At 38.2% G+C, this 25306-nt stretch overlaps 1 long non-coding RNA gene and 1 pseudogene across 1 annotated transcript; both read right to left on the reverse strand.

Annotated features, from left to right (window-relative positions):
• Window positions 1-265: 265 nt before the first annotated feature.
• LOC103263283 lies at window positions 266-18214 on the reverse strand. The gene is made up of 2 exons (XR_504490.1): window positions 18126-18214; window positions 266-2120 (listed from the first exon to the last, which is right to left on the reverse strand). It is a non-coding gene; the product is annotated as an uncharacterized LOC103263283 (long non-coding RNA).
• Window positions 18215-18533: 319 nt separating this feature from the next.
• The window catches only part of LOC103263285, a 10793-nt pseudogene continuing 4020 nt past the window's right edge, over window positions 18534-25306 (reverse strand).

The following is a 25306-nucleotide window of genomic DNA, read 5'->3' on the forward strand; positions in this document are numbered from 1 at the left end:
CCCATAGAAAGCTAAGCAACACTGATGGGATGATCTGAGATGCTTCATTGCCACCAAACTATACCATGAGTTCTTTTTTTCTTTGAAGTGATCTTGTGAGGCCAGTATGGTCCTCCATCTTGATTAATGATGATCATCCTATAATATCTGGATACAGTGGCTTGGCATGAATTTTTGACAAAGGAAATTAGGCTCTGAAAGACATTTCTCATTCAAACTCTCAATACATTAAAATGCATTTAAAAGTAACGTCTAGGAAACAAACTAAATAGGGCAATCATTTAATCATTAGCTAATTGTTAAGCCCTATAAAATCATGGTATAATGTCACCCTGGCATAAAGCAACATCAAAATTAGTGCATCGTCTATAAAGTTGAAGCATCATTGGCCTTCAAGTGACAAATTCTATTGCCAAAAAATACTACCGTACTTCTAATAAGTGACACTCATTTTAATAGACCCTACAAAAATACAATATTTTCAATGTCCCCCATAAAACAGTTAACTTACAAATATTATTCTCAGAGCTTGGGTGACATCAACATGTGATGCTATCGTGAAAATCCTAATAGAATACTTGAAATACTAGCATGTAAACTTGTTATATAACAAAAGAACTATGTGAAAATATGGGAAAGAATGCATGCAACTAATTCCAGGAAATTTTTCTGGAATTTCAAATTAACATTTGACCAAATTAATGACTAATATAAAAAGAGAAAATTTTAAAAGGATTATAAAATGAGTTTTGATCATCCATAGAGGAAAACAGTTTCAATGGAAAAGCAAATAATTCTACATTAACTATGCTTGTTCTTTTCTCCAGTGAGAAAGCATTTCAAATTTTATACAGCCTGAAACACTTTTGGGGGAAAAAAATGTTATCTATTTCTGCCCACAAAAACAGGCCTTAAAATTAACGATACATATAGACCACAGCTCTGAGAAATTATATTTGAAGTTTCATATTTAAATACCAAAGTTTTAAAATCACCCACTGTAACTTTCTAACAACAATCTTTCTTAATGATAAATTTTATCAATTTCCAAAACTCATTTTAAATGGTTTAAAAGTAGCAAATTAGCAGCACACAAATAAATTCCACATTTACAAGTGAAGAAACCACAGGGGCTACAGTTTATAATCAACATGAAAATCTGAAAAAAATAAAGCGACAACTTTCCTGCCACCCATCATCCACTGCTTTAATTTGTGGTGAAAAAGACTTATCTACAACGACCTTTAGTCTGTTTCTAGACTCTGCATGTGTTGTAATTAGCTAAAGGTATTGAACAAATTTGTTCATCCTATTGTTATTCTCGAGTCCCAGAGTAAGTGACTCATTTATGAAATATTTCACTCTGTGTTATGAGAATTTAGCAAATGAATATGGAACCAAATATAAACACTTTATACCATATGTACAGTTACTTCCATAAGGCATTATCATGTAATTTTTATTGAAAAAGATTTAATATAGTAAAGTCTTATTTTAAGATATATTTTCTTTCTCAGTCCGAGATGTTTAGTTTATGAAAATATTGTTTTTCTCTATATTCTTTTTGTATATATGCCAACATATACCTTGTGCTAGAAATATTTTATGGGAATTACAATTCTTTATATTTGTATTTTCTATATAAAGGCATATACAACTTTGAGGCAGTGTTTTTGATGGAGAGCAGAATTCGTAAAGAGCTTGTGTGTGCTTCCGTGCTCTGAAATTATATGAAATTCACTTTGAGAAGAAACTTATTTGCTTAAAAATCAAAAACAAAACTGCACCAATGCACAGCCAAAGGCTGACAGTTAAAACAAATACATAACCACATGAACATCTATTTATAGAGTTAACATTTTTAAGGATGATCAGTGCTACCATATAGTATTATACATTTGGCACTAATGTTTGCCATTGGTCCAGCAATTGGCAAAATTTGTTTCTATGTATAAATTTATTTTTGAACATTAAGTCTGGCTAGACGTATCTTCACTACTTATAAAAAATATTTAGACAGTAAGCTCACGTTGAATAACTAGGTCTACTGTGTTCTGGAAACTCTTCAGTAGTAATACAGCTTTTTCATGTTCCATATGTACAAAACTGTGTCCATTTGCCTGTAAATACACAAATAGAACAGAGCAATCAATGCAAGCTATTTATCACTGTGTCACTGTTTCTAATCATTAAATTCCTAGGAGCAGAGAGCAACGCAAGTTATCAGTTTTTAAAAGTCACAATGGAACTGCAACTGCAGAAGTAAGTGATATTCTCCAGATTCAACCCAATTTACTAATTCAACAAATGTTTACCAAGTACCTACTATGTCTTTGCCACTGTACTAATCATAAAGACACACTGGTGAGTAACAGATGACTGTAGCGGTGAGACAGTAGTTCCGTTCTGTTGTTTATTGTTGTTCTGATTTGTTTTTGCGGGGCTTAGCTGAGGAGGTTTGGAAACATGCACATGGCCACTACCTTAGTGTTATGTAATCACTATGTAAACTCATTCATAGTGGTCAAATATTTCAACCATGCTATGCATGACTTGACACTTACAGTATAGTTAAATCTTATTTTGACACACTGAAAAGTTCTTGGTTGATACATTTTTTATTATAATAATTTTTATATCCCACATTGTAAATGCAAGTATAGCTGTACCAGGGGCTCTCAACTCAACCCAATATAAGTATACTTGAGAGATGTGTATAAATAAAGCATTGAGATTAGTAACAGAGGACATGCTTGCAGTCTTCTAGTTAACAATTATCAATATAAGCCATCAAAATTGATTTTAGACATAATTAGCCAAAGGCGACAATTTCAGGATTCTGACTGGCGAGTATCTGATATTTATGCCACAGAATGCATACTAATGTTTGCAGTGAGTGCTTGAAGGTCTCTGGTTCTCTCTACATTAAGTTCCAGGTCATCTTGGCTGAAATTATTTTTATTATTAATGCAGAAGGAAGTGGGTCCTATATGCCTTCATTGTCATGAAGGCCCACATAAAATACAACCAGATTGAAACTTGGTAGGAATAACTCTTGACAAAGAAATAGCTGACAATTGTGTAATTGTTTTCCTTGCAGTTTGAGACTCAGTAGATTTAGAAGAAAGAGTAGATTTTGAAGAGTCAGTTAGAACACAGGTAATAAAGCCAGTTAGTTGGTTGACTTTTTCAATTTTCAATGGACTGAGACTTATTTTGGGCTCACATTGCCTTTTATGTTACATGTCCTTTATTAATATTTCAAATAGCCCATCACTTAAAATATTTCACTGATTTTATCTTTTTCAAATTTACAACAGACTAGCAACACCATGCAACTTTTGAAATTTATATGAAAGTCATCTGATGCATTATATTTTATCAGTAGTTTGTTAAAATTGGTTTGCTAATGGTGTGATAAATACAGTTCTAAAATATCGCACTTTTAAACAATAGTAATCTACCAAAAAACCCAAAAAAACTAGGAAAGAGAATATAAATCTTTGGAAATTAATGTAATTAGAAGTGTAAATTTGTTTTGAACTAATGAAACTATATATGCATGGTCAAATATGACATGTAATAAATAGAATGACATGTAATAAATACAAATACCTATTGTGACATGTAATAAATAAAAATGCCTATTCAAGATGGAATTGGTTGTTCCACTGGCAGAAAACAGTAGTTGAGTAGAACTTCAGGTAGGTTAGCTCAAATTTCTGGCTCTAAGTTATAGTTATCAGACAATGACTTTACATTTGATGTGATTTTTGATGCATTGGTTATGCCAAGTAGAGAACACAGCACATGGTACATTCTTCTTTCTATTCATACCTGTTTCTAACATCTGAAAAATAGCAGACTGCATGAAATATTTACTCACTGTAGTTTTGTGGAGTATACTACCTTAATGTCTTCCATTTGATCAAAGGGAATACTTTAATTATGGAATTAAAATTCATCTTTAATAATGGTGTTATTGAATGGCAAACAATAACTTTCTGGGTGCTTGTATTTTTCTAACTGCAGACTCAAATCTAGAATTGTAATGAACCCAAAACCTATGGAGAATTTTCAGAAAACTGTTGAAAATTTAAATATCTCAGAGTTTCAATGATGAAAAATTCTCTAGGATGTGGAGGCCATGAATTGTGTGTTGTTTATCATTGAATTTGACATCCTATCAATGTTTAAAAAAATTCACTGTTAAGAGTAAAAAGTAGCCGGGCTCGGTGGCTCAGCCTGTAATCCCACGCCTTTGGGAGGCTGAGGTGAGTGGACTGCCTGAGCCCGCGGGTTCGAGACCCGCCTGGGCAGCGAGACCTCATCTCTACAATAAATCAAAGCCAGGCGTGGTAGCGCATACCTGTAATTCTGGCTACTTGGAAGGCTGAGGCAGAAGGACCGCCAGAACACAGCAGGTCGAGGCTGCAGTGACCGGGAGTGGCCACTGCACTCCAGTCTGGGCGACAGAGTGAGACCACAACTCAAAAAAAGAAAAAGAGTAAAAAGTAGAACAAAACTTAAAAAGCGAATCAACCACAGCTATTAATTTTAAATGGTACTTCTTTCTAAAGATCTTCAAAGAAGGTTGTCTGCTCCCAATTTTTCATTGTTTTCAATTTTAAAAAAATGTCCGTTGTATACTGACTTCTCAAGGCATTGTGCCAGGGACTGGGGTAGGAGGCGAGAAAGAGATGACCAGGGAGGCTCAGGCTGGAGTGCAGTGGCGCAATTTTGGTTCACTGCAGATCCCAACTTTTGCGCTCAATTGATCCTTCTGCCTCAGTCTCCCAGGTAGCTGGAGCTATAGCCATGTGCCACATTGCTGGGCTAATTTTTTTTTAATTTTGAGATTTTTTTTGTAACAATGAAGACTATATTGCCTAGGCTGGTCTCAAATTCCTGGTCTCCTGCTTTGGCCTCCCAAAGTGCTGGGATTATAGGCATGAGCCACCACATCTGGTTGGGAAAGAGTTTAATTAATTAATTAGTTAATTAATTAATTTGAGTCAGGGTCTCACTCTGTTGCTCAGGTTGGAGTGCAGTGGCATGATCACGGCTCACCGCAGCCTTAACCTCCCAGACTCAAGTGGTCCTTCCACCTCAGCCTCCTGAGTATCTGGGACTACAGCTGCACATCACCACATCCAGCTAATTTTTTTTTTAGTTGGAGTTTCACTCTTTGTCGCCTAGGCTGGAGGGCAGTGGGACGCTCCCGGCCACTGCAGCCTGGATCTGCTGGGCTTAGGTGATCCTTCCGCTTTAGCCTTCCTAGTAGCTGGAACTACAGACACAAGCCACCATATCCGGCTCATTTTTTGATTTATTGTGGACATGCGGTCTCACCAAGTTGCCCAGGCTGGTCTCGAACTCCTGAGCTCAAGCGAGCCTCCTGCCCTGGCCTCCCAAAGTGCTGAAGCTGTGTTAAAAGCTGCTTCAAAGCCCCAGCGTTTAGTTTCACGTTTTGCAGGAATGAATGAGAGCGCACGGAAAACACACAAATGGAGAACATGTACATTATAGACCCCCCAGAAGGAAAGATGCAGACCAGTAAACTAGATCACGGCGCCAAATGAACATTAGGACCGTTTCTTTTTTCTTCTCTGAGTGGGAACCTCACCTGTCGCCCAGGCTGGAGTGCAGTCCCCAAATCGCGGCCGCCGCAGCCTCACCCTGCTGGGCTCAGGTGATCCTTCCACCTCAGCCTTCCAAGGAGCTGGAACTACAAGCAGGCACCACCATGCCTGGCTGATTGATTTATTGTGGAGAGGAGGTCTAGTCAAGTTGCTCAGGCTGATCTCAAACCCCTGGGCTCAGGCCGTCCTCTCTCCTTTGCCTCCCAAAGTGCTGGGATTACAGGCCTGAGTCACCACATTGGCAAGGGCTGTTGCTAATTCTAATACCCAGAAATGTCTCAGACCTAAACCAGAGCTTTGTTAACACTCAATAGGCCTTTTAAAAAGACTGCAACTTGGGATTGCCTGAGAATGGCTTCAAAATACCAGAAAAACTCTGAAAGTTATTTTAGAAAGTTTATTAAAGATAAATGAGTTGATATATGTCAAATATTTAGTACAGGTTTGGCACACTATAAACCAGCAATTGATAAATGCTAGCTACTCCTATTAATATTACTTTGCTATCATGTTCTTGAATTTAAGAAATACAATTTTTATTAAGCCATAAGATTAGAAGAAGACGACGTCAGAGGAAGGAACCTTTCCCCTTGATTAATCATAATTTTTGAAAGAGGAGAATGTGAGAATCAGAGAAATTACATGAAGTATTTAAGATCACACAGTGGCTGGGTGGGAATTCGTGTCACAGTTGTCCAATCTCCGTATCTCAATACAATTTGGTTCTTTGAATGTTGTGAGGTTGCAGCAATCAAAGAACCAAATCAACATTAGGTTGATTAACTCACTTTTTTTTTTTTTGTTTGAGTTGGAGTTTCACTCCGTCACCCAGACTGGAGTGCAGTGGCCGCTCCCGGCCACCGCAGCCTCGACCCACTGGGCTTCAGCGATCCTTCTGCCTCAGTCTTCCGAGTGGCCGGAATTACAGGTGCACGCTACCATGCCCGGTTGATTTTTGATTTATTGTAGAGATGAGGTCTCGCCAAGTTGCCCAGGTGGGTCTCAAACCCATGGGCTCAAGCAATCCACTCACCTCAGCCTCCCAGAGCCCTGGGATTATAGGCTGAGCCACCGACCCCGGCTAACTCACTTTTTAACAGTAATTGAGCTATTTCTTGACAGGGTGCATTATGACAAGCCTGTGCTGGGAAAGGCACTGACAGAAGGGACTGGGAAAGAGGTTTGAATGGAACTAGAAGATAGGATCTCAGTTCTAGAGAACCTCCTCCTCTCATTCTCAAGATAGAAGCCTTAGAGTGCCCAGTGCTGATGTCTAGACATTATAAGAGCGAGGAATAGGAATCTTAGATAATCATAATTTTGCTTCACATTAACTACTTTGGATTAATTCCCATTCCAGAATTTTAATCTGGTACAGTACTCAATAAATATTGGGAAATAGTTAGGGCTAGATATATTGCACAATCAATACTTCAAAATGCCAAGCCATTTAAAAAAACATTCCTTCATCAAGAATCTGAACCATAGACCTTAAATTCTTAGAGTGTTCACATGAAAAATTTACAGTTTTTGTAAATGTGAGAATATTTGAAATCTTATGGGTTTTATTGTGGTAATTTTTAAAAAAAAAAAAACCTTTTCAGAACAAAACACAAACAAAAATTTTTGTGTTCAGTGCACACAAATACTACTGCAACTTGAGTTTCTCATGCGTTCATGCTCAAAGAGATATGGTAAGGTAGAAGAGACTGAAATGAAGACTAAATTATCTTTACAGAAACTTGGGCATGGGACTGATAATAAATAGCAATTCAAAGAAATGTACTTATTTACCTGCTCTGATTGTAGAATGCCTGTTTTTTTCTTACCAAATATATCGAACGAACATCTCAAACAAATGAGTTTCCTACTGTCATTTGAAAGTCAGTTTTCCAACAAGCCATACTCTATTCTTTTACTTTTGCCATGAAAAGAATACAATAATTGCAAAATCACACCCTCATTTTCAGGGGGCTCTTTGTAGCCAGGCTAGTCTCAGTTTTGGTGGAGAGGTTTTTCTCAAAAGACAGCCTGGGGTTCATCTTATTAAACGTTTGACATTTGGCTCTTTCCTGTCTCTGTTCCTCCTTTATTTTCTGCCCTGTATAATTCCAGGACGAGGTTGTGTAAAGGCCAGGAGCGTCCCTATTACATTGTTTACACTGCTTGGCACAATACTATGTACATAGAGGGCATTTGATGCATAGTCTATGAATAAATGAAAAATAAAAAACATAATAAGAAAATGTGATGGCGTTGCCAGCAAAATGTGCTACAGAGAATCAGTATTGTGAAAGTTGTCAGACTCCAAATGGAGTGACTAGTGTTAGGAAAAAACAACCCTGATATATATGACAAGTAGAGAGTTAGGTAAGGCCATCGAGAAAAGGTCCTCAAGCTTCTAAGCCTGACAACAAACCTATCACAAAAGACTCTGTAAAAACCGCAACCTTGCACAAAGGCCACCACAACTTGATACAAAATGTACTACTGCAAGGATATCTGCCCAGCAGCTGCCTGTCCTGTCCTGGGTTACTGTCACCCTTGCTATAGATCTAATTATTTCAAAACAATCATGTGAACCTCATTTTTTCCATTAAATGCCTTTTTCTTCTACTTCCTTGAATACAAACAGTTTACTCTGCCATGCGTATTCCCATTTTAATGCTATTCCCAAATAAACATTGTTTTCTTTTATAGAGACACTCTCTGCTTGTTATTTATGTTGACAATGGAAAGAGCTCAAATAAGTTATTTAACATCTCTCAACAACAGATACCTTGCAGGGTTGTTGTGTGATTTAAATGACATGATATAGTTGCTTCATAAATGCTATCTTTATGTCAGCTGAATTATGAAGGCTAGAACCACCCTCGTAAGCTTAATTTGTCTTTTTGGTTTTCATGTTTTACTTAGTACTCAGAATATTATTTTGTTTTTGATTTGTACAAGGTATTTTCTCAATGTTTTTATTGATTGTGCAAGACCTTTGTATATAATGAACAATATAAATATATAATGATATGCAGTAAAACTCTGGCATATAAAACTACATTTATTTAAAAATCGACTTGATTGAAAAATTCTAGTTGACTTTGAATCAAAGTATATTTTTAAAAAATCTTAATCCTCGTAGTATATCATTATGAGCAATAATTTCTCTGAACATTAAGAGTTACATGATTACTCTCTCGTCCCCTCACCTCCTAAACATCTCTGCTGTTTTTCATTTTCAACTACAAATAAAATACACTATATGAAAGGACAGAGTTCAAATTGGAGTTTCTCTGGTCACCTTGAGCTCATACACAACAATGATCCTTTCCCAGAACCCTGCATTAAGATTAACATCTCCCAAGAATCTGTCTTTCTGCTCTGGGCCCAGTCTTCTCGTCTATCTGAGTAACCACCCCTGACTGACCCACCCACCCAGCTACCTACCAGCCTTCATCTGTGTTCTGGCGGCTGACCCACTTATCTATCCAGTTGTCAGAGATTCAAGAAACAGACCCCACCACTGTGATGGTGCTCCTGTGAATGCTTGCCTGCCTGCCCCACTAAAAGGGAAGCCATAAAAGCCTTCAAGCTCTAGCATCCCCACCAGGCTTCATTTAAGTGTCTGCCTCCCTCACCAATCTTGGAGAGGTGGATCCAGTCTTTCTCTGGTCTACTTTCTAAACAAATCATCTTTCCTCATCTAATTTCTGTATGACTACTGGCTCAACCCACCTACCTAACACCACCAAAATGTGAAACTTATTTGGCTTGTTGCTTTAGCAAAATTTCCAAATACCTTAAGCTTATGTCTTTAAGAGTTTGTTCAAAATAAAAAATAGGGGAAATAAGAGTTCATTCGACATCTTATTTTTTTTTCCCTATCCATAGGTACAGGAAAAGCATTCAATAAAATTCAGCACTGGATTCAGAATTGGAAAAAGCATTTCCCTGATAAAGACCATCTACTAGAAAACAACAGCAACTGCATATTCAATAGAAAAACTTTACAAGTTTATCTTGAATGTCAGGACCTGACAAAGATGTCAATTACTACTATTTACTTTCATTATCACACTTAAAATATTTAAAGTGTCAGGAGTGAAATGGAGGAACTGTTATTATTTGTAGTTGACATGATTGCTACATACAGGACAATTTACAGATTATCAAAAGAGTTCAGCAAGGTTGCTAAGTACAAGATCAATATGCAAAAACCAACTTATGATCTAGAAATAAGCTCATAAAATAGAATACAAGAATTTAAAATATGTCATTTACAACAGCAACATAAACTGTAGGGTAGATAGGAATAAAACTAAGACATGTACATCCTTATTATAAAATGTCTTTACAAATAAGTATATATTACAAATAAATAGTGATCTACCCCATTTATACATAACTCAATATCATAAACAATGATCTATACATTCATTACAATTGCAAAAACAGAATCCAAATGTGATAAGCCGATCCCAAATTTTACATGAAATAAAGGCCCATAAACAATTTTGGAAGATAACGGGAATCATTCTACCATTTGTGATTACCAATTATAAAGATACAATGGAGGGAGGGCGATAAGTTATTTTTTATAGGTGCTAAGAAAACTAGCCATCCATATAAATTAGCAAAATAATTTATGAGGATGAATTCATGACCTTAGGCTAAGGAAGACATTTCTTAAATAAAGAAATAGAAAATAAGATGGAAAGACTGAATTTACTGTATCAAAACTTTTGTATGATAAACAGCATCACCTTGGATCTTCTAATTATCCACATTTGCATGTAAAAGTAAAAAGATTCCCAATAAAAACCAAAAACCTATAAAATACCTGGGAATAAGCCTAATACGAGATATGCAAGACTTTCATGAAGAAAGTTATTCAAATTGTATCCAAGAGGACAAAAGACTTTAATAAAATGAGGTCCATCAGATACTAATGGGAAACATCATATTAATTATAAAGAAGTCTATTAGCCCTTAATTAATGTATAAATGAATCAAAAGAAAACACAATTTTTTTTTTTGAGATGGAATCTCACTCTGCCACCCAGACTGGAGTACAATGGCACGCTCCTGGTCACCGCAGCCTCGACCTGCTGGGCTCCAGTGATCCTTCTGCCTCAGCCTTCCAAGTAGCCAGAACTACAGGAGCGCGCCACCATGCCTGGCTAATTTTTGATTTATTGTACAGACGAGGTCTTGCCAAGTTGCCCAGGTGGGTCTCAAACCCATAGGCTCAGGCAATTCATTTTTCTCAGCCTCCCAAAGTGCTGGGTGACAGCCTGAGCCACAGAGCCCAGCCAGGAAACACAAATGTACTGAAATTTAATAAACTGACACTTCAGTTCACCTGGAACAGAAAATGCACAAGTGTAAGATACTGAAGCGGGGAGAAGAAGAAAAGGGACTTGCCCATGGGTGGCAAAGCAGTGTCAGCATCCCATTTAGCCATAAAAAATACTTCTTACTTTTTGTAGCTGTTTTTTGGAGAAATTTTTAACAATTCAGGAAAACGAACACACTCTAACCCTTTCTTAATGGTTTATGGTTATAACTGTGAACAACAATGGTCTCTGGGAAAAAGTTGTGGGCCCAGTTAGTTTGCTTCCGTAACTAAAATTTCCCAAAGTATGTTCTTGGAAGTGGTTGATTGATTCTGTTAGTAAAGAGGAGTCTATGATTAAACATGTTGGAAAATATATCTGTAAGACTTCTCAGGGATCTTACTAAAAACTCTGAGAAACACTTAATACATTGTGAAATCCTGAAATGAGGCATAGTGTATGAGGTGTTTCTGGAAATTGTTTAACCAGGAAATCTTTTTCTCAAAGATATTTCAAGGGATGGCACCGAGAAGTACTCTTTTATACTGAATTATTCCAGTTTGCTGTACTTTTGAAATCTTGTTTCTGGACCAGGTACTGTGGACCACACCTGTAATCCCAGCACTTTGGAAGGCTGAGTTGGGAGGATTGCTTGAACCCAAGATTTTGAGATCAGTCTAAGCAACGTAGCAAGACCTGGTCTCTGCAAAACTAATGAAAGAAATTGGGCATGCGTGGTGGCACATGCCTGTAGTCCCAGCTATGCAGAAGGTTAAGGCAGGAGGATCACTTGAGCCCAGGAGTTTGAGGCTGTGGTGAGCCATGATCACACCACTTCACTCCAGCCTGGGCAACAGAGTGAGACTCTAACTCAGAAAATCAAAAACAAGTCTTGTCTCTGGCTTTTAAAGTAGGCTTTTCTCTCCCTTCTTGCACATTGAAACTGTTGGCTATGACTTCTTGCTTCTGGCAGCATGCCTGGACCGAGAGGCTTTCCCTTTGGTGGGGTGGAAAACCAGGTAAAAGACTTCAAGTATGAAATAAATACTCTCTTATTAGCGAAAGACATGAAATTTAGTGCATGGACTTTATGACATTAATTATGGCTCTTCAGAAGAATTGTGTTTGTTTTCAATTTTTGTTTCTAATAGCTGAGACTATTGAATAAATGAGCTTTAGCTAAGTAAGATAACTCTTTTAGCAGCTAATCACACCTCCTGGTCATTAAAGAAGCCATAAAACTTACATTCAGACGAGGAAGGTTTGATTCCATGATTGTATACAGCACTATGTATCGGTGTACAACAGATCTAGCCACCCACATACATTTCACTGAACTTATTTCTCACATTCCAGCTTGAAAGCTGTATCTCACTCACTGTCTCTCCCCAACCCCAGCCCCATCCTCACTCCAACCCATCTCCATGTCTGACATTCTCCAACTCCATGGGAAACATTGGAACCGTGGGTTTTTCTCTTTACGACTCTAACCCATGAGCTGGCATCTTCCTTCCTAAGATTCTCTTTTATGCTCCATCCTTACCCTTTCTGGCATGAGCCTCTTACTTCTGCTCCTCAAGTCTCACGCCAGTCTTGAGTTCCTCCTCTTCCTCCTTTTCCCTCTGCTAAGCCTGCAGGAATTCCCGCTCTGCTAGGAGCAAACTCCCCTCTCTCAACTCCCTCCACAATGGAGGGTGCCATGACCTCCAGCACTCCCTACCACCCAGATTTCCTCTCCCTCTCTCACTGACTCCCTGGAGGAGGTGAGTAGAGGCGGAATCTGCACTGTCATTTTTGCTTCCGAGTGACCACCCTCCCACATCCCAAGAAATACTCTCCTACTACTTCATTCTCTCATCACTGCTGCAACATCTTTTAGTTACATCACAGAATAACGTACTTTATTAATTTCCTAATGAGTGCATGTAGTCTTTCTGTTTTCCTAGATGTGAGCTCCCTAAGGGCACACTACTTCCCTCCTGTGTGTTAGGGGGCTTCTAATGGCACTCCTTTATGGGACTAATCAGGATGTGGAGTGGAGCTGTCAGTGGCTGCAGAACAGGGCAGTGATTCTAGGTCTGATGGACACCAAACCCCATGGTTCTGGCTGAGAGTCGATGCTCTGAACCAAACAACTTGCCAACAACTAACTTTTAAAAAGTAAGAAAAGTACAGTAATAACAGGCTAGTAGTCCAAGTATGTGTTGATAGATTTGTTTGTTTAGAGTGTTTCTTGAACTGTCTGCATGAATTGTAGGGCCAAGGGTTTGTAAGACTAGAAAAAATACAGGGAAAGATTGGTCTTGTTTGAACTATTGTCTCATTGATTATTCTACTTCAGTATCTTGCCATAGACCAGGTGTACACTTTGGATTACAAATTCCAAAATCCTTAAAATAATGGTAAGGTAAAAGAGTCAATAAATTATCTTCAGTTGGGTATCATATTTATATGCCTTCTATTGGAAAAAAATCTGGCTGGGTGCGTTGGCTCACGTCTATAATCCCAGCACTTTGAGAGGCCATGGCGAGAGGATTGCCTGAGACCAGGGGTTCGAGACCAGCCTGGGAAACTTGGTGAGACCTCATCTGTACAATAAATAAAAAATTATCTAAGCATAGTGGTGCGTGCCTATAATTCCAGCTACCTGGAAGGCTGAGGTGGAAGGATCACCTAAGCCCAGCAGGTTGAGGCTGCGGTGGCTGTTGAGTGTGCCACTGCACTCCATCCTGGGCAACAGAGTGAGACTCCAACTCAAAAAAGAAAAGAAAAGAAAAGAAAAAAATCTGTTTTGGTTACCAGCAAAATCTGCATGTCATTAACTAGTTCTCTAAAAATCCTTTACTTTCTCTTCTCTGGCAGAAGTTGGGCTTATGTTTGGCGCAAGAGGAGGTAAATGAAGGGGAGGTGGGCTGACTATCATGATATAACAACACTATACAAGGGGACCCCACAAGAGCCAAATTTATTTTTTGGATGGCAGGTCCCTTGCAGTACAGGCTTCCCCCACTAAGTAAGTGTTGTAGGATCCTGTCAGCGTCAGTGTGTCAGCTCCCGTCATTGTGAGAGGCTGCGTTTGGCTTCCATGATTTTTTTTTTGAGATTCTTCCGATGTGTTTGCCCATTTCACAATGGGTGATTTGCATGAACAACCTGCCCAAACTACACTGAGTGTTCAGCAGTTTTTGATCAAATGTGACATGACCCTTGTGCCCCACCCTCCCTGTTTACTGATCTCATCCCGAGCAAAGTTTTTTGTTTCCCATGGAAAAAATTCTCAAAGGGAAACGGTTTGCCAGTGTGGAAGAGGCAAAACAAAACACAGCAGAATCACTAAAGGCATTGAAATTGATGAATTCAAAACTGTTTAGAGCAGTGAGAAAAGCGTCTCGATAGGTGCATTGTATCAAAGGTTAAAGTTTAAACATGTGAGAATAAATACACAATTTTTAACAAACAAATTTCGGGGCTTTTTTGAGCCCTCCTTTGAATACTTAGAAGTGATATTCAGGATACAACTGTGAATCATGTTGTTAACTAACAAGTAAAATATATTCTATTATCCTGGTCTATTCATCTTTTCAACAGATTATCTATAATTAATAGATTTTTTTTGTATTCAGCTATATTTCAAATCATAAAACATATAATGAATTAGATGAATTTTTAACTGGAAAGAGCATTAGAAAAAGGAAATTAATGATAAATTAACAAAATTTTATTTCAAATATTGGCAAATTCACATGGCTCTATCTAACAATATATATATATATTTTTTGAGTTAGGGTTTTACTCTGCTATCCAGGCAGAGTGCAGGAGCACAATCATGGCTCTCCATAGTCTAAAACTCCTGGGCTCAAGCAATCTTCCCACCTCAGCCTCCTAAAGTGCTGGGATTACAAGTGTGAGCCACCATGCCTGGCTCTAACAACATATTTTTATGATCCACATGCTTTCAATTTTTTTCTTTTTCTCACTCTTACAAAATTCAACTTCACAGAAGGTAAGTTTGTGAAGGGTCAGTTCTTCTATGGCGTTGTTCTTTCCATTTAACACACTGTCTTAGAGTAAAATAGCGTGGTAAATCATTTGAATGTGCTCATTAATTATAGTGTGTCTATTCTGGGTAAATGAATAGTAAAATGACAGAAAAATCATGTGAATATGTTTTAATTAACATCATCCCTTATTGCACACATCTTCATGTAGCTCAAATGACATGTTCATAATACCATAGCAGAATAAGAAAAGTGGTGAATAAACAGAGCTACAGAGAAAGAAAGATACTTTATCTAATAAATTCTGGGCTAGAGGGAGGTGGTTTGGGAAAAGTACATCGTTTTTGCTATCATATATCTCTTTAACAATTAACAATTTGCTATCAGGTTAGATCAAATCTAGTAACTTTGGTCACTTAGGGGGACCCCATTGTTGTTTTTTACTTCCTTTACCTGCTTTTTCAGGTAAGCCTTGAGAATGTCATTGAGCCTTGTAAATAATTTTTCTCCAATGAAAACATGATGCTGGTAGACAGAGCAATAGATAGCTCAATGCTATTAACCCATTTCCCCCCAGTATTCTTTAAACTGAGACAATATTATTATAAAGAAATAAAAATATAGCTTTCCCTCTTAGTATCTGGTATTGACAACAAATCCTGTTCAGAATTAGCCATTCTCATTTCTTTCAGAAGTATAATTGGCTGCTTGTGCTTTTTAATTAGTATGAATGAAACCTCAAATACAGAAATTTATTTGCTTAAGGTCTATGTGCTTTTTTCTTTTAATGAAAGTGAACTTTAAGCCGGGCTTGGTGGCTTAGCCTGTAATCCCAGCGCTTTGGGAGGCTGAGGTGAATGGATTGCCTGAGCCCGTGGGTTCGAGACCCGCCTGGGCATCTTGGCGAGATCTCATCTCTACAACAAATCAAAAAAATTAGCCTGGCGTGCTAGCACACGCCTGTAGTTCCAGCTACTTGGAAGGCTGAGACAGAAGGATAGCCGGAGCCCAGTAGGTTAAGGCTGCAGTGGCTGGGAGCGGCCACTCACTCCAGTCTGAGTGAGACTCCAACTCAAAAAAAAAAAAAAGAAAGAAAGTGAACTTTGATTTTATGGTACCTAGATATAAATGAGATCTGTAGCAAAAAAATAAAATGTTGCATCCTTGATAGTCATTTGAGGAGACAAGAGACATCCCAGGTGTAGCTCTTCTGCAGTGTCCTTGGCTTTGATGGATTTGGTTTAAAATTCCTTCCTACTCCTTAGGAATCCATTCCTCTGTGTACTTTGCTGTTATTATATACCTCTTAGGGATTAGAAATACTAAACCCTCATGTCTCCACATACAACCCCTAGCCAGAAGAGAGCATTCTAACGCCCTGCAAGTAGACACTAACTGCCTATTTTCTCATCTGCAAGATAGACTGTGAATGATTTTATGCTGCTTAAGTATACATGTCTTTTCTGAATCTGCTCAGAAGAAAAAAATCTTTTCTTTTGCTACCCCTGTCAGGGATGAATGAATTCTCCCATCCTGGCTCAAGCTAGAGAATGCTTTTCTACCCAGTCTAGCATTCTAATAGGTTAGACACCTGAGATTAACTGGCTACATTCCTTCCCAGACTCTGAGATTCAAAATAATTTATTTGAAATTCAGTGGAGGAAAAAAATTAGTTATTTCCTTTACTAATGAGCAGCATTTATCAAATGTTAGAGAGTTGTATTGTTCGTTTATTCTTGGCTGTATTTCCCTGCAATTTATACAATTGTCAAACAGTTGAATTTTTGAGCTGTAAAGGATTTCAGACATACTATTATCGATTACAGTTCATTTTTCACATAAAGGTTTGAGGCCCATAGACATGATCTAAAATGTCTAAGATCAAAGGGCTAATTAGGCTGTCCAAAAAAATAGAGGTTCCATAACAAAGTGGTAAAGAAAAATTTCAGATTATTTTATGTGACTTTTCTGTTTCAGTGTTCTACCTCAAGAAACCCATTGTTGTCGTCATCTTCTGGCTGCATGGAATGGACTCAGGCCTGCGGGGTGGTGTTTCTGCAGTGATACCACCACAGTCTTTTCAGAGAACTATGACTTTTGAAAACTTTGGTATCTGATCATGATCTTGCTAATTCGTTTAAAACATTTCTGAGAATAACATGTTAAAGCAATCTTTATATATAAAAATATATATGTATATATATGTGTGTGACTTTTACTATTCGAAGACTTTCTGAGAGAGCTCAGTTAATAAGAGATCGCTTCAGAGCTTAGTTGAGGGGACCGTTGTATTCTTGTAACTGTGTTTGTAGAGCGGATCTAAGGCTCCTTTCTCACATGTCCTGTCCTTTCAGTGCCCCTAAGTCTTTAGTATATTGTGTTGAACCATTTTATAATTGCTACAAATGGTCATCTATCAGCAATTTCAGGTAGTTTCACCTATTTAAGTCGTGAGACATTTCAGAAGCTTTAAGGCAGAATACTGAATCTTAAATACATTGAAAATACTTAAGAGCCTTTCCCTGGAATGTAGAAAATGATTATGTACTGCTTATATGAGAAGAAAATTCTGAGAGAAGGACAAAGAAAGCCAAACAACGAGGTTATACAAAATATTTGCTTAACTGTTCACTGAGGTGGCCCTTTTCTAATATGCACAGCTTTAAATTAGTGAAAGTCTTTTTCCATAAGACAATACATTTTAAGAAGTCAACTTATATACTAAAAGCTAAACTGAGTAGGAGATGTAACCATGTGCTTCACAGCAGTAGGTGATACACCTACTACTGAGAAATTAAATGTGGGCCAGTCCCTTCTCCCTCATTAAAGTCACGCAGATACCCTATTTGGGCACTTTATTACTCTTACTTGTACTTGATAACTATATTTCTTATATTAGTAAATAATTCCATTCAATTCAACAACAGCATGCAGGACACCTACCTTGTGCCAGGTACTGTGTAAGGTGCTGAGGGTGTGGGGTTCTATCAGACTAAATTGTTTTTGACTTGACTCTTACCCCCAAAGCAATAAAGGCAAATAAGCAATGCAAAAAGGGTTCATTTTTCAATCATTTAATTCGAGTAATTTAACTCAATAGCACAGTTGCATGTTATAGTGTTAGAATTTGCATGTATTTCTTTTGTCTGTCTTACCTGAAGGATCTTATCACCAGGCTGCAGTAGGTTTGATGCTGGTCCATCAGGCTGAACCCTAGTAACAAAGATACCCTATAAGTCAGAAGTAACATAGGTTAGGAGTCTATTACCAAGAATTGGGCCTACTTAAACAAATTTTTATTCACATAGAAAACAGTAAAAACAGTCTAAAAAACAGTTTATGCAAGTAAGCTTCAAAGATTATTATAGTATTGTAAGCAAGGCACTGCTCTTCAATGTTTTAAATCATTAGAAATGCAATGCTGAACCACCTTTTGTACACATTCTGAATTTCTCTTGTTATTCTACATTTAAAAGTCTTCTATTTGATAAGTTATACGTTCAATGTACACCCTAAAAGCTTTAGTAAGATTATATATACATACTGATTTATTTTAATGAGTATTACTTTATATGTACCTGAGAATTTTAATATAAAAACATATATGAATGCATTACACATAAGAAAACTTCCATGTGCATTTTAAATAAAGTTTATGTTTACATAGTTGCAAAATCCCAAAATTGATTAATTTAGTTTATAAAAAGTCAAAGTAATTTTGACCACATATATAAATAAAACACAAATAGAATGTCAACCACTTGTTGTGCTTTCTGAATTCAGTGAGTTTCTGAATTCAGTGAGCTCACAATTTAGTGGAAATCAGGAAAACCCACAATTACAAAACAGTGGAACCACGTGCTATGATGGAGGTATAATAGGTTGTAGAGAGTGTTGCACCCAGCTTACACTTTGGTGTGCCAGGGTTTCCCGGAGGAGGAGGTACCTGACAGCTGAATTGCAAAGAACAAGTAAAAGGCATCCACACAGATAAGGGGGGCAAGGGCACTGCAGATAGCAGAGAGAGTTTATACAACAGTGAGAATGCAGGACATCGCTAGTAGTTCTATTAAGACTGGAGTGGTGATGGAAGAGTGGGAGAGATGGGTGCTGGGAGTGTGGCAGAAGACCAGACCAAAGAGATCAGGGCCAGATGAAGATGAACCTTTCATAGATCTTCTTAAGAGTCTGAGGTGCTATTGAAGGATTTTAAGTATGATGGCACGAAGATTTTAATTGGCATCCGAAGAATAAACTGATGAATTGGTAAACAGAGTGTGGTATGGCCAAAGAGTGAAATATTATTTGGCAATAAAATGGAATGAAGTACTGAAACATGCTACAACACAGGCAAAGCAAGTGAAAGAAGCCAGTCACAAAAGGCCACACATTGAATAATTCCACTTATATGAAGTGTCAGGAATAGGCACATGCATAAAAACAGCAAGCAGATTAGCATTTGCCAGGATCTGGGGAGTAACAGCGTTTCTTTTTTTTTTGAGTTGGAGTCTCACTCTGTTGCCCAGGCAGGAGTGTAGTGGCATGTTCATGGTCACTGCAGCCTCGACTTGCTGGGCTCCGGCAATCCTTCTGCCTCAGCCTTCCAAGTAGCTAGAACTATAGGTGCGTGCTACCATGCTTGACTATTTTTAAAAATTTATTGTAGAGACAAGGTCTCACCAAGTTTTCCAGGCTGGTCTTGAACCACTGGGCTCAGGCAATCCTTTTGCCTCCGCCTCCCAAAGTGCTGGGATTACAGGCGTGAGCCATTGAGCCCTGCCCCAGAATTTCTTTTTGAATGAAATAAAAATGTTCTGAAAGTAGGTAATGATGATGATTGCACAACTCTAAATGTTCAACAGTTATTTAATTGTACACTTTAAAAGGGTGAATTTATGGCATATGAATTATATCTCAATATAACTGTTATTAATTTTTTAATTTCTAAGGTTTATTAAAATAAGAGATAATATTTTAATATCCTTGACCTTCTTCAGAAAATCATGTCATTTGCTGATCTGTACATGTAATGACTCTGACTTAAGCTCATAACTCTGTTTGTGTGTGTGTGTGTGTGTGTGTGTGTGTGTGTATGGGTATGTGTAAACGATTTAATAATCAGATTTAAAATAAAATACTCATGTTTTCATTTAGCAGTTCAGATGTTTATGAAACTTAATAATCAAAGACTTTTATTTGATTTTTATCTTTCATATTTTAATATCTTTCCTTCATCCTTAAGGATGAAACTATAGATAGGTATCAAAATCTCTAGAAAACTGCCAAACTTTTAACCTAGTATTTAGATTTCTAGAATTTATCTTTTTTTTTTTTTGAGTCAGAGTCTCACTCTGTTACCCAGCCTGGAGTGCAGATGCATGATCATGGCTCACTGCAGCCTCAAATTCCCGGGTTCAAGTGATCCTCCCACTTCAGCCTCCTAAGTAACTGGGACTCCCAACATATGTCACCACACCCAGCTAATTTTTTTATTTTTGTAGAGATGAGGTCTTGCTATGTTGCCCAGGTTGGTCTCATACTCTTGGGCTCAAGCATCCTCCCACTTTAGTCACCACATCCACCTCTAGAACTTATCTTAAGGAAATAACTGGAAAAATATGTAACATACATATGCCAAAATGTTCATTATCATGTTATTTATAAAAAATCACAAATCACATCCAAATGTCTAATAACAGGGCATTGATTAAAGAAATGATAGTAAATGCATAAAACAGAATGATACATGGCAGTTAAAAATGGAGTCCTAAATGGCTGAAGCAGAAGTACACACAGACTTAGTGAGACAAGCAGTTTATAAAAAATTATGTGTGGTATGACACTATTTTTGCAGAAATATATGTCTATATGTATATTTGTTTGAGATATATATCTGCAAGTATATTTCCTGAACATTAATTGTGGTTATACTGGGGAATGGGATACCAGATTTTTTTCTTTTGGCTTATTTTGTGTTTCTTCTTTTTATTTTCTACAACGATTATACACTGCTCATAACATTAAGAAAATAGTAAAAACTTAAAAATATTTTAGGTGAGTGATGGTACTATAAGGTGTGACACTTTAGCAGCATGGGCCAATTTAGTTGTATAACTAGTCAATTCAGAAAAAAAGACAACCCATTGTTAGAGAAAGGACAGTTAAATAAGACTCAAAAAACAATCCACCAGACCAACAAGTGGCTCTGGTTATGACAAGTATAACCTGCACAGTTCTGATCACACTGGGCACACAGCTTTCGTACCCCATCATTCCAAGAGACTGTCTGTTCAGCCCATTCCCCTGGTAGCCCCCTCTTGCTACTGGGGTCTCTGTACAATAGGCGGAAAGACCACTGCCCAAATATGCCATTACATCTCTAGCTGCTGGAGGTGAAGTAGTTTTAATTAGTATTTCATCTAGGCAGTCAAAATGTCTGCTACACATTTGATTTTGATTGCCTTTCTTCTGCTCATGGTACAGGAACAGTTTTAAGAATGTTTGTGTGAATCCAGACCACAGGAGCCAAGTTATGGCCATCACCTCCACAATGCTGGGAGGAGCCAGCGATACTCCACCACCTGGCTGCAGAAGGAACACAAATGTGGTGCCCACAGAATGTCTAGTTCCACCTGTCACACAACTCTGCAGGATTCAGCTGCTGTTCTGAAGGCTTGTTTTGATACTGATTCTTAGGTTGGCCTGAGTCTTCCAAAGTACTTATGGCTTTTTCTAAAGCTTTATCGTTTTATCTTATTTATTTTCAATCAATAAACTTCATCAATTAAGAAATTTCTCCTGATTTTTTTCTGACTTTTATGATTTCTTCTTTGACCCATGAGTTCTTTACAAGGATTTTTTTTTAAATTTTCAAATGCATTCTTTTGGAGACTCCTGAAGATGGCGATGGCATAGGTGGATCCGTGAGACTCTCCGAACGTGAGTTCCCAAAAAAACTCTTACTTTTCTTCTTGCAGGCCCCTGCCCACCCCCAGCCACACTGATACGAGGCCTGGGGACCTTTGGTCCCACACAGGGCCAGATATTGCAGCCCGGCTGCGTCTGCTCCACTATATGTAACTCCAGTCAGCTGGGGAATCCCAAATCCTGGATCCCAGCACCTCCCTGGTTACATTGTCACAACCAGCACCCAGCACCAAGCTGCCGGTCACCTAGGGAGGCTCTGGGTGCTCGTCCCTCAGAGATACCATTCCCATTTCTGGCTGAAGTGCCCTGTGAGGGACCCAGAGCCACCACCAGCCCTCTGGAGCTTTGGAGATCGGGAGCCCCGGGCCCACCCTGGCTGAGGCACTCAGCGTGCGACCGCAAGCTAGTGTAAGGGAGCTTGTGTAAGGTGCTGATCGGAGGCTTCCAGCTCCAGAGGAGGGAACCCCGGACCCTCTCCTCCACCCTAGCCTACTGGTGGCATCCCAGATCCAGCGCCCAGCTGTGCAGCTGGTCCCACCTAGAGACCCACATGAGCATCCCTAAAAGTGAAAGTAAAACTACCACCTCCACCATTTTCAAGGCAGATTTTCATTGCTCCGCCCACCTATCAGAGCCTCCACCTCAGTTCCCATGGTGACGCCATTAAACAGGAGACAAAGCTCCTCCCCTACACTGAACAGAGACAAGTCACAGATCTCCCAGGCAGTAGGCTAGCTGTCTGCAACAAAAACAAAGGGGAGAGGCTGGAGATTAGAGCTCAAGGGAATTTAGCCACTAAGGGATGAGAGAAAAATCTACACAAATGAAGAAACACCAAAAGAAGAATATGGGTCTCTCCCAGACTCCTGAGAGGGCAGACACTGAGAAAACTGACTTCGGAATGCAAACAATGAAGAGCCCCCAGAATGACTGGTCTCAAACTACAAACCTAGATATCAAGACATTAATGGAGAGATTAAAAAGAATTGAGGAGACTCAAGAAGAAACTAGAAAGGAACTGATATTTGAGATAACCGTAATAAAGAATACTGTGAATGAAATAAATAACAAACTGATAAGCATGGAAAGCAGAATTATCCAAGCAGAAGAAAGAATCTCAGAGTTTGAGGACCAAAATATAGAACTAACCCAAACTCGCGAAAACACAGAAACCAAGCTCAAAAAGACAGAAAAAAACCTTCAAGAGATGAGCGATTACTTCAGGAGACAGAACCTAAGAGTAATTGGCCTTGCTGAGGCAGAAAGAGAGACAGAGACCACACTGGAACAAATTTTCCATGAGATCATTCAAGAAAACTTCCCTTATCTAATCAATCATGCAAAAACTCAAACACAAGAGATTCAGAGAACCCCTGCAAGACAACAAATGAGAAAATCAACTCCTAGACACATAATAATTCGCCTAAACAAAGTAGACATAAAAGAAAAAATCCTAAAGGCAGCAAGAGAAAAAGGCCAGATCACCTACCAGGGAAAACCAATTAGAATAGCAGCAGATTTATCTACGAAACCCTAAGGCTAGGAGAGCTTGGAGCCCTATCTTCAAAGTCCTAAAAGATAAACAATTTCAACCAAGAATAACCTACCCAGCCAGATTAAGCTTCATCAGCGAGGGAGAATTAAAATCTTTCCCAGATATCCAATCCCTAAGAACTTACGCTGCCACCAAACCACCTCTACATGAAACACTCAAGAAAGTACTAAACACAGAAGAAAAGGGGAAAAAAAGAACAAAGTTCTTCACAAGAGTACAGGAAAAAGAATAAAATACACATGAACCAACCTCCAAAGCAAAAGAAAGACAATAAACCAAGTGGAAGAACAACTCTATAAGAACTCTATGATAGGGACGAATTCTCACATTTCAATAATTATCCTGAACGTAAATGGACTAAATGCACCACTGAAAAGACACAGAATGGTAAAATGGATAAAATATCACCAGGCAACAATATACTGCCTTCAAGAGACCCATCTCACTAGAAAGGACGTGCACAGACTCAAAGTAAGGGGATGGGAAACAAATTTTCAGGTGAATGGAACACAAAAGAAAGGAGGACTCGCGATCCTAATTTCAGACAAAATACCATTTACACTATCAAAAATTAAAAAAGATACAGAGGGCCACTTCATAATGATAAAGGGTTCACTCCATCAACAAGAAATATCTATCCTAAACATATATGCACCTAACATAGGTGCACCAACTTTCATAAAGCAACTCCTAGGAAAACTAAAGAAAGATATTGACCCTAACACCATCATAACTGGGGACTTTAATACCCCACTCACAACCCCAGACAGATCATTGGGACAAAAAACCAGCAATGAGATCTGGAACCTCAATGTGACTCTGGACCAAATGGACTTAATTGATACCTACAGAACACCCCACCCAAAGACCAGAGAATATACATTCTACTCATCACCACACGGAACATATTCCAAGATCGACCACATAATTGGCCATAAATCAAGCATAAGCAAATTTAAAAGGACTGAAATTCTACCATGCACCTTCTTGGACCACAGTGGAATAAAAATAAACATTAACACCAACAAGATCCCCCCAAAACCCACAAAGACATGGTCATTAAACAACATGATGCTAAACAACTCCTGGGTCAATGATGAAATCAAAACAGAGATCAAAAGATACCTGGAAACAAATGAAAATGAAGAAACATCTTACCAAAATCTCTGAGATGCCTTAAAAGCGGTAGTAAGAGGGGAATTTATATCCCTACAAACATGCATGAAGAAAATGGAAGGAACACAAATTAACAGCCTAACAAGCCACCTAAGGAAGATGGAAAAGCAAGACCACAAAAACCCTATTTTCAGCAGAAGAATCCAGATCACCAAAATAAAAGCCCAAATCCAGGACATAGAAGACAAAAAGATAATACGAAAAATCAATGAAACAAAAAGTTTTCTTCGAAAGGATAAACAAGATTGATGGTCCCTTAGCTAGATTGACCAAAAAAAAGAAAGAAAAAACCCAAATATGCATAATCAGAAACACTAAAGATGAAGTCACATCTGAACCTGAAGAAATTCAAAAGATCGTCAGAGACTACTATGTACACTGGTATGAAAGCAAACTTGAAAACTTCAAGGAAATGGAGGACTTTCTGTCATCACACAACCTACCTAGGTTGAAACAAGAAGAAATTGAGACCCTAAATAGACCAATGACAATCAAGGAAATTGACTATGTAATAAGAAAACTACCCACACACACAAAAAAATCCCTGGACCAGATGGCTTTCTGCAGAATTCTACAAGACATTTAAGGAGGAACTGATTCCAATCCTACTGAAGCTACTTCAGGTGACTGAGAAAGATGGAACCCTCCCCAAATCATTTTATGAAGCTAACATCACAT

This window comes from Carlito syrichta, unplaced genomic scaffold (assembly GCF_000164805.1).
Source record: "Carlito syrichta isolate Samal-C Ts95f unplaced genomic scaffold, Tarsius_syrichta-2.0.1 Scaffold304785, whole genome shotgun sequence".
NCBI classification, from domain to species: Eukaryota; Metazoa; Chordata; class Mammalia; order Primates; family Tarsiidae; genus Carlito; species Carlito syrichta.